Source organism: Microtus ochrogaster, chromosome 4 (assembly GCF_000317375.1).
Source record: "Microtus ochrogaster isolate Prairie Vole_2 chromosome 4, MicOch1.0, whole genome shotgun sequence".
NCBI classification, from domain to species: domain Eukaryota; kingdom Metazoa; phylum Chordata; class Mammalia; order Rodentia; family Cricetidae; genus Microtus; species Microtus ochrogaster.
In genome coordinates this window covers 76572496-76584704 of record NC_022011.1, presented here as the reverse complement: position 1 = coordinate 76584704, position 12209 = coordinate 76572496, and the positions used below count along the sequence as shown (strand labels likewise).

At 41.0% G+C, this 12209-nt stretch overlaps 1 protein-coding gene across 2 annotated transcripts in view; it reads right to left on the bottom strand.

Moving 5' to 3' along the window:
* The window catches only part of Csrnp3 (cysteine and serine rich nuclear protein 3), a 176388-nt gene that overhangs the window by 147462 nt on the left and 16717 nt on the right, over positions 1-12209 (bottom strand). The window lies entirely within an intron of this gene.

Below are 12209 nucleotides of genomic sequence, written 5' to 3'. Positions count from 1 at the left end.
GATGCTCAACTTGCTAGACCTAGATGGAGGTGGGGGTTCCTTGGACTTCCCACAGGGCAGGGAACCCTGATTGCTCTTCGGGCTGAGGAGGGAGGGGGACTTGATTGGGGGAGGGGAAGGGAAATGGGAGGTGGTGGCGGGGAAGAGACGGAAATCTTTAATAAATAAATAATTTAAAAAAAATCAGGATGGATGGTACATGACAGAACACAGGTTAATAGAAATAGGTTAATTTAAGTGATAAGAGCTAATTTGGAATAAGCCTAGGCTATAGGCTGAGCTTTCATAATTAATAAGAAATCTCCATGTCATTATTTGGGAGCCAGCAGTATACAGAAAGACTAGTTACACTCAGGTGCCTGACTTAATAGTTATGATGGACATTTTCTGTATACCTCAGCCTACAGGGCATGAATGTCCACATAAGGCCTTAAGTGATGGCTAGGGCAACCTTGACTATCTTTATCCTCTCTTAAGATGAGGACTAGAGACTGAAGAGATGTCTCAGCAGTTAGGAATGCGCCAATATGTGCCAACATCCAACAGTTCACAACTACCTATTACTACAGCTTCAGGGGATTCTAACGCCCTCTTCTGGTTTCCACAGGCATTGCACTATTGAACATGATCACACATAGGTAAACAGGATTAAAAGTGAGGACATCAAGAAAACAAGGCCTCCTAAACACCGTAGGAATGGTAGTCATATAAACCCACAGACTGTAGCAGCACACACAGGGCCTAAGCCAGATAAGATTGGGCCCCTGCCCTAAGAGAGGAAATGGACACATTTCCCACCCTTCGCCCAGAAGATAGCTCCAATTGGTAACCACTTGCAAAGGAAAAACTGGTTTTCTACAATGGGGTCTCACTGGGTATACAAACCAATCTTAAGGGCAGGCCCCATGCCCAGGAGTAGATGAGGAACACAAAATGAACCCAGTGGAATTTTCTGGAGGTTCTTAGTGTCATAATGGTTTTCAGGGCATTTTCTTTTTTAACCTTACTGGTCATATATATTATGATTCCCGGTTCTGCGTTTTTATGGGATTTCTGGATGTACAAACAGGTATGGCTCTGTGTCGTTATCTGTTTCTTTCGATTTTTCTTTGGTTATTTTTTTGTTTGTTTGTTTTTGTCTGATTCTGGTTCATTTGTTCTTATTTTATATTGTTTTACTTTACTACAGTTTTATGAATGGCAGCTTGTTTTCTAATGAGAGAAAAAGAAAGGAAGTGAATGGGGTAGGAAGAGAGGAAGGGAGGATCTGCTAGGAGAGAGGAAAATGTAATCAAAATGAAAAAAATAATAGAAAAGAAAATTGTTCCTAAAAACTAGAAAGCCAGGTGTGGTGGCCCTCACAGAAGCAGGTGGATCTCTGTGAACTGGAGGCTAGCCTTGTGCACTGAGTGAGTGCCAGGACAGCCAGAGATACATAGTAAGACCTTGTTTCAAAAGGGGGCGGGGGGGGGGGAGGGATAAAAACCAGACTTTCTGATAAGACTATGTCCTCATCTTTTCTGTCAAAATAAAATGTAAAAACCGTGTTAAATTTCCCTCTATAGAATATGTTCAGCACCTAATAGAAATTTATGTACTTAGTTTTTCCACCGAGAACCACTGCATGTTGTTTGGGTGGTATCAGGTTCGCATGCTTGCGACACCTTGGAGCACGTTTGGGAGGAGCTAGAGGGAAGGGAATTGGAGATGGGTTTGAGCAAAACACATTATATATGTATGTATACATTATCAAACAATAAGAAAAGGAGCTTGGTGCTAGGTGGCTGTATATGTATATGGGCATGTGCGGGCTAAGCCTTCCACAGCTCATCTGGGAAGCCTACAGTCCCATACGCCATTGAAGAAAACCCAGCTCCCCATTAAGAAGACAGGCATACCACAGTGGAGAAGGAAGGACCAGCTTCAAGTCCATTTTTGCGTGATGGATCTTGTCTCTGCCATTTCTATTATACACACTAAGATGCCTCTTTTACAATTAGATTGCACAGGGGCCTTTGTCGCTTTCAGTGTAAAGTCAATGTAACCCTGACTATTAGATCTGAAAAAGAGGTGCTGGGACAAACAGCAGAAATGGAACAAACGGACTTAGTGATACACTGCCAACAAAGAAGGCAAGTTAACATGGTTAGGTAGGCAGGTTGTCACTGATCTTAACACTTTTGCTTTCATCTTAAATAAAATATTTAAGTCAAAAAAATAAAGACACAGAATCTAGAAAGATAATTTCTTCCCGTCTTTTATACACTTGTATTCTCTAATTTCTGCCTGCTAATCAGACTTCAAAAAGAATACACACACACACACACACACACACACACACACACACACCTGATGGAGGTGACATAGATGTATAAGCCTAAAGCTAATCTGCAGCTAGAGTGAGCGACTCTCAACAGAGCGAGGCTGTGTCGACCCTCGCAGGCCACCTCCAGGACAGATGAAGAGATGACAAGAAGCAAGGCGAGCAGATGATTGGTCACCTGGCCCACTACCCCCTGCCCACCCTAACGCCGCATCTCTGGGCTTTCTTTACACGGCTCCCACGTAGAACACGTCACAGGGGAAATGGGAGGAAATTTTGCTTGATAGAATAGAAATTCTTGGAAATTGAAATTGGGTAGTCATTTTTGTTAATTTGTTGAGTGAGTCAGTTCCTACTCATGCTGTTTGAAGAATGAACTCACAATCCGCTGCTGATCTCTCGATACATTTTACTGTGTATTGCTGGGCTCTCCCCATGCTACCGTGTCTTAACGTTTCCTCTACAATATATAATGTAGGAGGTGGAAGCTGTGTTTCTCAGAATGCTTCTCTGCACATGGGTACATATGCATACAAAATAATTAATGTGTACTTCCAGTTTTTAAAAAATAGCATTTCAAAAATAAGCTTAAACGCACATACATTGCTATATCAAATTGGATTTATGTGAGTTTAAAATATTATTTTAGAAAAAAAGAATAAAAGATAATAACAGGGGCTGGAGAGATGGCTCAGAGGTTAAGAGCATTGCCTGCTCTTCCAAAGGTCCTGAGTTCAATTCCCAGCAACCACATGGTGGCTCACAACCATCTTTAATGAGGTCTGATGTCCTCTCCTGGCCTGCAGGCATACACACAGACAGAATATTGTATACATAATAAATAAATAAATGAATAAATAAATATTTTAAAAAAGATAATAACAGTTTTATACTGGAAAAATGTTTCAGATCATCATATTAGCAGGTTAAGATAACATGACCAGATGCATTGATAAGGAATTTCATGAGGTTCAATATTTACTAAATTAAAATTCTGAACAAAAGGATGCATCTTCAACACACAGCAAAGCAATCTATGGCCAAATTAAAGGGTGTCCCATGGAAATCACGTTACCTAAAAAAAAAAAAAAAATCAATAAACAAGCAAAAACTATACCTTTTTCATACTAAAAATAACGTTATTAGAAAATCCACCTCAAAATAAAAACACTTTCAAATCTTAATAAACGCTATAAATGAAAGTATAAAATTCCACTGTGTATAAAAATAAGTTGTATACACAGCACTAATTTTTTTGGTATAGAAAGACATCATAAAAATTAATCTGCCCATAAACATACATATACACATACGTCCATATTTCAAGTCTGTTTGGGCAAGATACCAAGTATATAAGCAGTCACGTGTCAAAGTGGGTATATAAATTGATCAAGTTTTATATCAATTGTTAAGGATTTTCCCTAAGATTTAAATATGAACATGTTGTAACAGCAGTGGTAAATGATGCCTTCTAGAAAGAGGTTACAGGGGTACAGGGGTAGTAAATACGGCTCAGTGATTTAAAACATTCATTGCTCTCACACAGGACATGGGTTTCATTATTCAAGGCACCCACAGGGTTGTTTACAACCATCTGTAACTCCAGTTCCAGGCGACCCACTACCCTCTTCTGGCCTCCACATGTACCAGTCATGCCTATACACACATGCAGGCAAAATATTCACACAGAAATTAAAATAAATACATCTTTTAAAAAAGAAGTGACAGCCAGGCAGTGGTGACACACACCTTTAATCCCAGCTCTCGGGAGGCAGAAGAAGGTGGATCTCTGTGAGTTCGAGGTTAGCCTAGTCTACAGAGCAAATTCTGAAAAATGAACAAAAAAAAAAAAAAAGGAAAGGAAAATACAATACATGAACACAGATTTCTTGTTAGGAAAAAAACTGTATGAAAGAGAAGATGATAGACAGACAGACAGATAGATAGACATGATAGACAGATAAGATAAATCATTCGTAATTCTGACACCCAGTGAAAAATCTCAGAAAATACATTTACTTTTCTACATCTTGCAAATACAAAGCACATACACACACTCCAATGTGATGGAGGAAGGCCATTGGTTAATTAAATAAAGAAGCTGCTTGCCCTGATAGGTTAGAACGTAGATGGGAGGAGTGAACGGAGCAGAATGCTGGGCGGAAGAGGAAGTGAGGTCAGACTCGACAGCTCTCCTCTTGGGGGCAGATGCCTCAGAGAGACACGATGCTCCACTCTCGGGCAGGCACACACGATGAAGCTCCGACCCAGGATGGATGTAGGCTAGAATCTTCCCAGTAAGAGCACCTTGGGGTGCTACACACAGATGATTAGAAATGGGCTAAATTAATATGTGAGAATTAGCCTAGAAGAGAATGGGCCAAGCAGTATTTAAAAGAATACAGTGTCCGTGTAATTATTTCGGGCAAAGCTAGCCGTGCGGGCAGTGGGGTGCTGGGGACGCAGCCTCGCCGCTCCTATTACTACACCAATGGAAGCATACAATTTAACATATGTGTTTAGCAATGTGAATGTATTTTATCCCAATTGATATATTTATCCCACTGGTCTTATCCCCCACATAGCAATCAATTTGTTCAGTTTCCCAGAAATTATCTAACCAATTGCAAGACATCTAGGTTAGATACAGTTTTTGTCACAAAAATCTTTCAAAAATAATCCATAAAGCTAAAATTGTTTTCACATTTCTATTTTTAAGCAAATAAATATGAAATTTGATAAGTATTTTTGAAATCAATATCTAAAAATGTAAATAGTCTGAAATTTCTACTACTCTACAAGTCAAAATAAGAGTTGCCATAGAAACAGCAATGGCAGAAAATCAAGTCTGACACAGGATCAAAAAAAGAAGGAAAGAAAAAAAATCAATGAACCAATTTATTTGTAGAAATCAGGATTAACTTCATTGGGAGTATGACCCATATTTAAATTTCACTTTTACTATTTCTTCCAAACCAAGAATCTTAAAAATAGAATCAATGCCAAATTCTGATATCAAACCTACAATACATCTACTTTTTAAAATGTAGGAACTGTAGACATTAAATTACAAATAAAATATAATTATGGGGGCTGGAGATTTGGCTCAGTGGTTAAGAGCACTGGCTGCTCTTCCAGGGGTCCTGAGTTCAATTCCCAGCAACCACATGGTGGCTCACAACCATCTGTAATGAGATCTGGTGCCCTCCTCTGGTGTGTAGGGATACATGGAGGGAGAATGTTGTATAGATAATAAATAAATAAATCTTAAAAAAATAAAATTATAAAAATGTAATTATTGTTTTATTTAAGAGTAACTTTATAAAGAGGATTTAAAATGAATATACACATCTTTACCTTATAGTATTTCTAGCTACATTATCTTCTAATCCTGGAAGAAAACATATAATCCTTGCACCTGAGGTCTCTCTGTGTGATAAGGAGCAGGACCCACAACAAATGAACTCAACCAAGAACCCACCTTGGCCTCACTCCAATCAACAAGGCTCACAGCACAAGCACCCAGTGCGTTAGCATCCTGCCTAGTTTTCACCAACCTTCACTGAGCTTTGAGACTTGTTTGTAGTTATGGTTTAGTGTGTTGTTGTTGTTTGCTTTGGATTTTCTCTCTTTTTTTAATGTGGTGATTACTGTTTTGAAGAGGAGTATTTTTGGTAATGTTAGTATTCGGTGATACTCATTAAAGTCTCCATAAAAATAATCGTAAGTGACAGTTACCAGTTGACTATTTGAATCAATTAAGAAACTTTCCTTCAAAGTCTTAACATTGCCAAGTATATAGCTAAATCTTTAGTAGTACTGCATTGCTATATTTGCAACAAAAGCCAAAATCAAATGCACCTGAGTTTACTAACATTTTAGCTCACTTGAAGTACTTTCCTATTGAGAATTAAATATTAAAAGGAAACAAATGGCCGAGCCATAGTGGCACCCACCTTTAATCCCAGCACTCAGGAGGCAGAGGCAGCTGGATCTCTGTGAGTTTAAGGCCAGCCTGGTCTACAGAGGAGTTCTAGGACAGCCAGGGCTAGGGCTGTTACACAGAGAAACCCTGTCCTGAAAAGCAACAACAACAACACAGAAACGAAAATGAATGCCTCTACACATTTTTACACTAGTCTTTGGTTTAGCTTTTGCTATATTTATAATGATTGTTTTCTTTGTTGCCTTTACAAACTACACTTTTAACTGGATTTAAATTTAAAACAATAAAAACATGTACTTCCTAAAATTAAAGCATTGCATAGTGTACCCTATACAAAAATTGCCCCAAATGACTTTTTACTTTTCTAAGCAATTCTTCTCTGCATTCACATCACACAGATGTGCCTCCCCTGAACTGTCAAAAGCGTCAGGAAGCCTGATCTATGCAATAAATTGTAAGATCTTCAGAGAATACCTAGGACTTCCGCCTCGGGCACTGGTGCCACCAGCAGCACCATCATAAGCAGCAGTGTGAAGCTATTGAGTCTCCGTTTTTCAACACAAACCCAGAAGACTGTGACTCTGGCAAGATGGACGTTAGAATTGTAATCGCCTCACTTCATCTAGATCAGCCTACAAGCCACAGTAGTTTTCAGTGGGGCAATCCATCATTCAGTGCTTGTGGCCACTCTTAGATGATCCCAGAGTAGGGCCATTGGGGTAAACAGAAGGAAAAATGGGGACTATGGGGACACAGAACGGAAAAGAGCCCTTTCCTTGGAAATGTGGCTGGAACCTCTTCCCAGCAAAACAGGAAGAATTCCGGCTTGTGTATCAATTACTGCAGCCTCTCTAGCCCCAGGTGTATACCTGTAATTTTCTAGGAATCTCACCAGAAAGCCCACTCACAGGAAACGGACAAGTGCGAACACCTTTGTGTAATCCTTCCTCTTCTAGTTTTATGAGATTATAATTTCACCCCAGGCATCTCCCTATCATCTCACTTATTAAAGAGAAGGGAAAGGGGAAAGTGGTTTTACAGCTACTTTTTGAGATGTAGCCTTAAACAGACACACACATAAATGCGTATTTGGCTAATTTAGGACAGTTAATTGTGACATTTTTGGAGAAGCCAATTCCCACACTTTCTCTTAACCCTTCTGTTGAAAGTCTGCATTAACATTATCTTTAATAGAACTCCTGTTTCCAACCGGCTATTCCTGACATTCTTTTATGCCCTACAAATACAAATTTCAATTTAGTTTTGGTAGAAGTTCATAAACAATTAAGGGAACTCCTGGGGGGCTACTAAGAGTGAGTGACAGCATGCTGCCTCTGTCCCCTCACCTTTGACAGATATGACTCTCTATTGAGATGTTTATAAAATGTAAACATTCTAAGATTTATCTGTAAATAGATTACCCTGTCAGAGAAAAGCGTTTCGATCACTAATGTGAAGATGGTATCATTAATATTTAATAATGACTTTAATTCTTCTCTGAATGAAATACAGTTACAAAATCAATCCACCGATAAACATCTTGAGTAAATAATAGATGTAGGAAGTGGGAATTTTTCTATTATATATCTCAGATCTCATGCTAGCAAAGCCTTAACCTTCAACTCAGGTGAAAGACAGTACCATCCACACCACAGAACTGCCCTTACGTTTCCTTTTTCACCAGCAGCTAACAGAGTTAAAACCACAGCATTGTTATTCTTGATAGCCTATTGAAGACACATCAGATTTTTTTGGAAATTTGGTCCAATTTTATGCTTTTACATTTGATGCTGAATTTTGGTGATTTGTCAAAGTTTAAAACAAACAAATATAAAAGTGAATTATGTACCTAGCCAGTGCAAGAATATAATTCCTCCCCTTAATGGCAAGTTGTGACTTAGTGGGTTCAACTAGAATCAGAGGGCAGAAGGTTCTAAAGGCCCGAACTGTGAAATGAGCAATACTATGCCCTGGAGTTAAAGAGACAGACAGATGTGATCTGTTTCCATGGAGTTCAACATGCCCGATTCCCATCTGGGACAAAACAGAAATGCCTGAGAATCATTATCTTGCAGAGGCAGTTCTATAGCCCTGTGATGGAGGTGGGTCATTTGTCTATCTGTTGCTGTCATTGGTTAATTAATAAAGAAACTACTTGGCCTTTGATAGGACAGAAAATTAGGTAGGTGGAGTAGACAGAACAGAATGCTGGGGAAAAGAAGTTGAGTCAGAGAGTCGCCATAGCTCTCCTCTCCAAGATGGATGCAGGTTAAGATCTTCCTGGTAAGCTGCCACCTTGTGGTACTACACTCATTAATAGAAATGGGTTAATCAAGATGTGAGAATTAGCCAGTAAGAGGCTAGAGCTAATGGGCCAAGCAGTGTTTAAAAGAATACAGCTTCCATGTAATTATTTTGGGATAAAGCTAGCCGTGCAGGAGTCGGGCGGCGGGAAGCAGCCTGCCGCTCCATACTACAGCCCTGGATAAGCTAGCTGCTGTTCAAGATCCTCTCTGCGTTCTTCGGCTCACCCCCTTTTTATGGCAACATTTCCATCACTCTCACAAGAAGCATTATGCCCCAAGGACAGACCAATTTCTTTCACGCAAATGTACGACAGGTTTGCTCTGCGATATTTCCATCAGCGACACACGAGGAAAACCTGCCCTGTCGCTTTCCTAGCAGAAAGGGGAAGCAGACTGCCACTTCACGCACAGCGTGACTTCTCTGCTATACCATTTCTTGACTCATTTGCGTTTGCCAAAAGACAGATGCACTTGCCATCTAGGAGGAGTTGGCAGGAAAGCAGCAGCCATGTCACAGCCGTGATGAGCTGGTTTGCCATACTTAGCAGTCAGTCAAGTAAGTAAACCATGGAGCTGCAGGGTTGGGTAGAAAGGCGGGGTCTAGAGGTTGCCATTTAACTACTCTGCCACAGCTCACATTTTTATTCTTGTCAAGACCTCTCCGTGGTCTTGGCCTCCACAGCTGTAGAGCGAGAGGCAGCCCAGCTCCTCTCAAAAGCCCTGCTAATGTTCCTGGAGTCATAAAATGAGATTCAGCACTAGTGCTGTCTCTTGACTTAGCCTGTACCAAGCCATCAGTTTTTCTTAGAGAAAAAGATGTGGGGTTGTGGGGTTTCTTCTTTTTTCCCAGCTTCCCATTAGTTAAGAAGGTTTTGAGTTCGAGACTAGACCGAGTGCAACCCACAGTGACAGAGAAGTCCCCAGGATATCGTATCTGCACATTCTTCTTCATCCTCCTCCTAGTGGGGCCCCACTCGCAGCGCTCAGGTGCAATTTACCAAATGATAAACATTAATATTCCCTTCCAAAGGGGAATCAGCAGACATTCCCTTTCAACACTGAAAAAAAAAAAAAAGCAATCACCAAGCCAAGTTCATCACCCGAGCTGATGATGTTCCGGAAAAACAAAACACAAACCACCACCAAGACCCCAACAGAAAAGAAACTCAACAAGGCTTACCACCTAAGACTTCTCTGACCATGATGGGTTTGAGTCCCCTCCTCTACAGGCTGCCCTACAGAGGTAATGGAGTAGTTACCACATATCAAACTATTTTGGGAAGAAACTCCCACCTGCCTCTTCTATTCTTCCAGGAAACTGCTCAAATGTTCCGATCAGCTGCTGTACCCGCACTTTCTCTAGCCTTCCCTAAGGTGCCAGAACATCACTCTCGTCCGGAATGCTTCTAGAACCACATCTGTAAGATCCGATGGTGCTTAAATGAACGTTACAGGTACTTTGTGAGCCCACAAGCCACAGAAATCAATTGATGTCTTGCATAGAGAAGTCTTGAGATTGATTTTTTTTTTTTCCAGGAGAGAACCAATTCGAGACTTCAGGAGATCCGTGGATGCCAAGGATGCTGAAAAACTATTGGAGCTTAAGGAGAAGGAAAATCACAGAGGTGTACAACTTGTTCTTCTGTACTACTAGATTAGTACTCTGAACCAATTCGAGACTTCAGGAGATGCGCGGATGCCAAGGATACTGAAAAACTATTGGAGCTTAAGGAGAAAGAAAATCACAGAGGTGTACAACTTGCTCTTCTGTACTACTAGATTAGTACTATGAACCAATTCGAGACTTCAGGAGATGCGCGGATGCCAAGGATACTGAAAAACTATTGGAGCTTAAGGAGAAAGAAAATCACAGAGGTGTACAACTTGCTCTTCTGTACTACTAGATTAGTACTCTGTGCTATCAGATTAGGGGCTTCCTCGGGGAAGCAACCTCTTAGACAAGGATGCTTTTCAGGACTGCCTGTCTGGAAAATGATTGAGAAATGCTACCCAGTTTCTCCAGTGGTCAGCATGAAAAGGCAACTCTCCAAGCACAGAGAAGGGGTACTGTTGGAGGGTTTGCCCCACAGTCTTGCATTCAATATGGACTACTGCGTTTTTAACGATGTGAGCCTCCAGTGGACTCATTCTTTTTTAAGAAAAAAAAAATTGACCTAATTCTTTGGCATTCCATACAATGCATGTTGACTCGTTCTTACGGCATTTGAAAATTTTGAATTGTGGCAGGGAGTGTAACTCAGTGTTAGAGAACTTGTCAAGGACATTCAAAGCACAAGATCAAACTCCAGCACGACATCAAAAGGGAAGGAAAGAACTATCAGAATGGATCTGTTTGCTCAATAAAGAAATTTAAACGTCATCAAATGAATGTTGCATGCCATTCTAGGCATTGAGCGTCATAGCAAGACATAAAGCCAGCATCCAGGCCTTTCTCAAGGGTACAGCTGCTTGGAGGAAGGTGTGGAAGAGCAGGAAACAGAAAAAAGCAAGGTCTCCCAAAATACAGTGTCACTAAACAATCTTACAATGACTGTCACTAAAACGCGTAATGATACTTTATTTGTGTTTTAACAGATAAGGATTGCCTGAAGATCAAAGTGCAAAGAGAAGTTACTAGAGGCCAGGGCGTGGTAGCATACACCTTTAATACCAGGACTCTGGAGGCGGAGGCAGACAGTTCAAGGCCACCCTGGGTAACACAAGGTCAACTCTGTCTAAAGGAGAACTCACACAAAGGTGTCCCAGCACTTGGGATCCCACGCCTTTAATCCCAGCACGAGGGAGGTGGAGGGAGGAGTGATGTGGCTGGGCAGAGAGAGGAATATAAGGTGGGAGGAGACCAGAGCTTAGAGCAGTCAAAGGACACAGTCTGGGGAGGCAGAGGCAATCTGAAGACAGGATCACCCTTTTGGCCTGAGCATCAGTAGAAGTAAAAGGTCTCTCTAGTGGTTGATGGCTCTATCTGATCTCTTAGCTTTCACCCCCTTTTATCTGACTCCAGGTTTTCATTAAGAACAATTAGAATACATACTACAAGAAAATGGGTGGGGTAATAAATCAGAACATATCCTACGATACCACTCGTTTTCTTCACGTTAATCTCCTTAGATGTAAATATGTGAAGAAAGCCATCTTTACTCTAGTTCATGAGCCTAGCCTCACATCTGAGTTTTGCCTCTGTAAAATTTCAGACCTTTCAGAGTCTGGATTTTGTAGCAGCATATCTTCTTCTGAAATCTGCTTAATTACTATATCACATTTATTTATTTATTTCTATGTGTGTCCATATGCATGTGGGCACGTATGAGGAGGTCAGAGGACACTTTTCAAGCACGGGTTCTCTCCTTCCACCACGTGGGTTCATCAAGCTTGGTGGTTCTCTTCCCTTGTCCCCTCCCCTCCCCTCTCCTCCCCCTTTCTCTGTCCTAAGGATGTGTCTCAGTGGCAAAGTAAGCACCTTGCATGTGCAAGAATCTGGGATTGATCTTCAAAATTACAAAATCAAGTCTAGTCTACGTAGCCAGGCGATGGTGGTGCACGCCTTTAATCCCAGCACTCGGGAGGCAGAGGCAGGCGGATCTCTGTGAGTTCGAGACCAGCCTGGTCTACAGAG